Consider the following 6504-nt stretch of genomic DNA (forward strand, 5'->3'; position numbering starts at 1 on the left):
TCCTGAGGAGGCCAGAAGAGGGTGTCCGAGCCTCCAGAGCTGGAGTTTTATGCAGTTGCTTTATTTTGCTTTTGGATTTTACTTTACTGTTAGATTTTATTTTACTGTTAGATTCATGGGTCTCAAACTACCAAGAATCCTCCTGCCTCAGCCGCTCAAGTATTTTAGGTGTATGTGGTGGTTTGAACAGATTTGACCCCAAAGACTCGAGTTTGAATGCCCATGGGGAATGGCACTATTAGGAGCTGCGGACTTTTGGAGTAGGTGTGGCCTTGGAGGAAGTGTGTCACTGTGGGGGAGGGCTTTGCAGTCTCCTATGCTCAAACTCCTCCCAGTGTAGAGTCCAGTTTCCTCTTTGCTGTCTTTGGATCAAGATGTACAACTCTTGGCTCCTCCAGCACCGTGTCTGCCTGCGTGCTGCCGTGCTTCCATGGATAATGGACTGAACCCCTGAAACTGTAAGCCAGCTCCAAGTAAATGTTTTCCTTTATATGAGTTACCTTGGTCACGGTGTCTCTTCACAGTAATAAAACCCTACCTAAGGCAATATGCTGCCACCATCTTTCAAATTAAAATTTTATTTTAATGTGTGTGTGTGTGTCTGTCTGTCTGTCTGTAAAAGCAGGTGCAGGTGCCTCCACAGGCCAGTGGTGCTGGGGTTCCAGCCGAGCCATCTGCTGGATGCTGAGAATCAAACCCCATCCTCAGGAAGAACGTCATGTCCTTTTACCTGCTGAGCCATCTCTCCAGCCCCTTTCCCACCTAAGTTTCCGCCCCCTGTTGGAGCTGGGCACTGAAGCCAACAGGCGTGCTGTGTGCACAGAGGCCCACCAGCTGAGCCAAACGTTTAACCCTTTTTTACTTTGCTTATAAAGTAATTTTTGCTGTGTAAAAACTTATTTTTAATGCAATGAAACTTTTTGGGGGGTTTGGTTGTTTTGAGATAGGGTTTCTCTTGTAGCCCTGGCTGTCTTAGAACTCACTCTGTAGATCAGGCTGGCCTCAGAGATCTGCCTGCCTCTGCCTCTCAAGTGCTGAGATAAAAGTCGTGAGCCAATGCCAGCTTGTAGTTAAGTATTGTTATCATTTTTTAAGACCGCACTGTGTAGCCTTGGATGTAGGCTAGGCTGGCCTTGAACTCACAGAGATCTGCCTGCCCCTGTCTGCAGAGTGCTGAGATTACAGCCCACGCTGGTCAGAAACTCACTATGGAGCAGAGAATAACCTTGAATTCCTGATTATCCCACCTCTATCTCCTAATTTCTGGGTCTTCAATTATCTGCCTCCATTCCTGGTTTTGTGTTTTAGTTGGTTGGTTTTTCTTTTTTTTTTTTTCGGAGCTGGGGACCGAACCCAGGGCTTTGTGCTTGCTAGGCAAGCGCTCTACCACTGAGCTAAATCCCCAGCCCCAGTTGGTTGGTTTTTAAGACAGTGTCAAGCTCTGTAGTTAGGCCAAAGATTATGACATACTGTGCAGTTTTCCAAGGAGCCTCTAGAGGGCAGTACTACTCCGCTGAGAGCCTCTGTCCTGTCCCATACCTTCCACAGCTTTGTTGAACTTCTCTCTCAGCTGAGTCCTCCATCTGATGGCACCAGGCCTTCCTGCTCTTGTCCAGCTCTCTGTCTGCCTGTGGTCTTCAGTGGCTCCTACACAGGCCCTTTAGACTTCTCGGAACAAAGCCCTCGGCCCTTCTTCATCCTTCCTTCCTTCCTTCCTTCCTTCCTTCCTTCCTTCCTTCCTTCCCACTTCCTGTTTTAGTAGACACTACCACCTAGCCAGGGGGCCGCTCCTGGTCTTGGGGCTCTTTCTTGGCATTCGTCTGGGCCCAGATGGCTCTTCACTTCCCACCCTTACCACACAATCCTCCGAGGCACTCTTTCTGCCTCCAGGATGGCCTCTGCCTCTTGGTAGTTTGGTCAGAAGCATCTTTCCATTGTTGCTTACACAGGCCCTTCCTCTGTAGCTCTGGCTAGCCCAGAACTCACAATATAGCCCAGGCTGACTTTGAATTTGCTGCCCTTTCTCTACTCCCCGAGTCTTGGGATTATAGGCAAGTGCTATCATGCCTGGACAGATCATCTTCCCCTCAATTTTAATTTTAATTCTTTTAAAATATTTTTTCAGCTGGGTTGTGGTGGTGCATGCCTTTAATCCGAGCACTCAGGAGGCAGAAGCAGGAGGATCTCTGAGTCTGAAGCCAGCCTGGTCTACAGAGAGAATTCAAAGATAGTCAGAACTACACAGAGAAACCACGTCTCAAGAAACCAGAAAATTGGGCTGGAGAGATGGCTCAGTGGGTAAAAGCACTGACTGCTCTCCCAGAGGTCCTGAGTTCAAATCCTAGCAACCACATGGTGGCTCACAACCATCTGTAATGAGATCCGATGCCCTCTTCTGGTGTGTCTGAAGACAGCTACAGTGTACTCATATAAAAAAATAAACAAATCTTTTTATAAAACGAGAAAATTAAAAATATATTTGCTATTAATGTGTATGTGCATGTATGTGCGCGTGTGTGTGCGCGTGTGTGTGCGCGCGTGTGTGCGCGCGTGTGTGTGTGTGATGAGTTCTGATGCTTATGTTGAGGTCAGAGCACAACTCTGGAGTTGGTCCTTTCTTGTCACCTTTGTTTGGGTGCCAGGACAGAACTCAGGTCACCCGGCTTGCTCAGCAAGTCTTTTATCCTCTGAGCCATCTGGTCAGACCTCCATGTCTTAAATTCACTTTCTTTTCGTTGTTGAGACAGTCTCGTGTAGCCCAGGCTCACTGTGTAGCTGAGAATGGTCTCACAGTCGACCTGATCCTCCAGCTTCCTGAGGCCAGAGAAGATGGCTGGTGGCTTCCGCAGCATCTCTCACAGAACAGGAAGCTCAATGTTTCCCCCAGACTGCCTGGGTAGCAAGCTCTGGGAGCTGCCCATCCTCCCCTCCCCCAGTGCTGAGGTCACAGGCGTGCGGCTGACTTTGTGCATGGGGGCTGGAGATTCAAATTCCAGTCCTCATGCTTGCAATGGGAAAGCCCTAGGCTCTCTCCTCTACAGTCACCACGTGGGTGACTCTTTCCCACTAGGTTATGAGTTTCCCCAGGGTTGCAACCTCAACAGGAGTTCTCATTAACCACATGGCTAGTATTTTGCTAAATAAATGAGAAGAGAAGCCAGTGTTAAAAGATCAAAACAACCCTCATTAACCTGGTTCACCTGTGAGGAGGGACCAGGTACCACATCTATGAGGCTAATGCGTCTCAGAGGCTGAGCCAACCTTCAGTGGGCTGTCGAACACCGGCTGGGGCCCGGGAACCAGTTCAGGTGTCCCCTCGGTCCCATGAGCAGCTGTGCCTAGCCACTGGCTCTCCCAGACATGGGCTGCCACAACCTGTCTTGGGCCAAGAAGGGCTCCCGGCTAGTTTTGGTTGTTTTTGATAGATAAACTGTGGTTTTTGTAATGACCTCCAGCTAGGTCCCAGAGGTGGCTTCTGGGACAGCCCTGTCCCCCCTGCTGCTGCTGAGACCTTAAGGAGACATCCAAGAGCTCAGTGCAGGAAGGTTGAAATCAAAAGTAGGCAGGAGCACCTCTGTTCTCCTGCTACCAGGCTGGCCAGGCCAGTTTCTGCTCTCACACACGGGTGCCAGGTCTCAGGGGTGTCTATAGTCAGTTTCACACTGTGTCCTCTCCTCATTCACCCACTGACCTGCACCAGCATTCTTCTCCAGGGTATCCAGGGCCCTTCTGTTGCCAGGCCCTATTTGGAACGGTTGAAACATACCCAAGCCAGATTTGGTTCCTATGCTACCCCTCCCAAGTCCTGCCTGGAAATAGTCTACGGTAGGCTGGCCTCATCCTCTCTACACCTGGTTTTGGCCAACTGTGCCCCTCATGGAATTTCATGTGTGTAGAGGCTGAGCCTCGGCAGTCACCAGGAAACCCCGCCCCCACCAGCTGCACCTGCTACACTGTCTGTTTTCAAATCTAGAACCGTGGGTGAAGCTGTTGCTCTCAGGATGTATTCTCACTTGGGGTCATGCTCAGGATAAACCTGGAGGCGAGGAGAGAAACCTGCTGCCCCTGACCTGGCAGGGACTTGGTTTTTGTTTTGTTTTGTTTTGTTTTGTTTTGTTTTGTTTTGTTTTGTTTTGTTTTGAGACAGGGTTTCACTGTGTAACCTTGGCTGTCCTGGAACTTGCTGTGTAGCTAGCCTCGAACTCAGGGATCTTCTTGCCTCTGCCTCTTGAGTGCTGGGATTAAAGGTGTGTGCCACCACCTGGCTCAACCTGGCTCCTTAAAACAATGTCTCTGTTGTGGCTGGTCAGTTACAGTGGTCAGGATGGGCAGCTGTGAGTCCGGGTGATGTCAGCCACTGTGGGCTCAGGTGAGGTTCGGGAGAGGATGAGTATGAAGGCCTCGGCCCTGGCTGACTCCAGGGTGACATGTGGCAGGCAAGACCAAGGTCCCCAGGAGAAAGGGTCGAACAGCCCCGTAAAACAAGGGTGAAAATGGACTTTGTCCCGGGGCTTCCCTGATTGTCCTGGGAAGGCGGGACTAAGAGACTGGGGTCGTTCAGTGGCTTCTCCACTGGTTTCTTTGTGACCCCCATATTCTGAAGCCTCCTGAGCCTAAGAGGTGAGGCACCTGCCTTGTGTTGTCACCAGCTGTCATCTGCCAAATCTACTGTAACTCTGCTTGTGCCAGATGCTTGGGGGGGGCAGCGCTGGCCTCAGGGTTCCTGGGCTTGTAACCAACCTTAAGACCATGCCCAATGGATCCAGGGCACCTGCTGCCCACTGAAGGGCCCGCCTTGTGGAGAGGAAGCAGAAATCAAGGCAAGACTGTTGCCAGAATTCCTTTTCAAAATTCAAAACTATTTAATATCTTACAATTTCCCAGTCCATTGTGAATAGATCAAATCACCAGCACGGTAAAGTTCCACACTATCTTTGTAAGCTACCCACAAATCCTGTGTGAGGGAATTTATATATGCCATGTAGAGACTGGATTATTAACCCTGGCTATCCAGTCAGTGGAATTATGGGATTTGTAGTCTATTCTTTAAGTTTTACATTTTAAATTAACTAAATTTTTTCTCCAGTATATAGGTAATGTTTTATAAATGAAGAGTTTTTTTAAAGGCCAAATATCTGCTCGAGCTTTACCTCCTGATAAAAAAGAGACTGTAAGTCCTGTCACCCACCTGAGGACACTGTGCACATGCATGTCCACTAGCAATGCAGGAGGGCCACACGTTAGGACCACACCTGCCATCTCTTCACCAGAGACCCCAGTGCTACAGCTTGGTCCTTCGCATAGGCAGGGAAGGTGCAGGGTCACCCCTCACTGACATAGTTTGAGGTAACTATAACTGTGTTGTCAGTACAGCAGCAGCGGGGACATCCTGGGAGAAGGCTGGCATTTCTAGGAAGGAGGGCCAGGGCCACACTGCCAAGTCCATTTAAAATGACATACCATGTACTTCCCGCACCTTCCCAGGCAGTGGCTGCTGAGTGTTCTGGGAACACATCTGGGCCTGGGTGACCGCAGCTGGGCTCCGTGACAGCAGCCCGGCTCTGCTCTGCTCTAAACCTGCACTCTCTGCCTCTCTTATGTGACCTGTAAGGAGTTTCCCTGGTGGATCCCCCACTTTCCTGCATCTGGGCACAGGAACAGCGCTGTACCCCGCTGACATCCAGATGTGCTATGCTGCAGTTGTGATGCCGTGAGGGTGGGTCCCCCACACAAAATGGTCCCACAGTGTCCTGTGGTACTTTCTTATCACCCTCAGGGGCCTTCAGCGATGGTCGCTTTTGCTTCTAACTCGTAACCTGAATGGTCAGAGATCACCAGACAACCAGATGGACACCCAGGCGCTATACATCTCTCTTCTCTAAGACCTTTTCAGTTGTCATCTGTGACTGACAGGCATTTGCTTCTCTATGGAAGGAAGTCTCATGGTCGCCCTGGGTTCCTGCCCAGCACTGTGGCAGTACAGAGGCTAAATACTCATTACACACACACACACACACACACACACACACACATATACACGCACATATACACACACATGCATACACACATGCATATACACAGACAACACACACACATACACACATATACACATACACACAGACACATACGCACGCGCGCGCACACACACACATATACACGCACATACACACACATGCATACACACAGACAACACATACACACACATACACACATATACACATACACACAGACACATACACACGTACGTGCACACACACACATGCATACACAGACAACACATACACACACACATATACACACACATACACACATGCATACACACACATAGACAACACACACATACACACACATACACACATGCATACACACACATAGACAACACATACACACACATACACCCACATACACACACATGCACACACACATACACACATATACACACACATGCGCGCACACACACACACACACACACACACACACACACGCACAGCTACATGCTGGGCA

Source organism: Rattus norvegicus, chromosome 5, assembly GCF_036323735.1.
Source record: "Rattus norvegicus strain BN/NHsdMcwi chromosome 5, GRCr8, whole genome shotgun sequence".
Classification (NCBI taxonomy): Eukaryota; Metazoa; Chordata; class Mammalia; order Rodentia; family Muridae; genus Rattus; species Rattus norvegicus.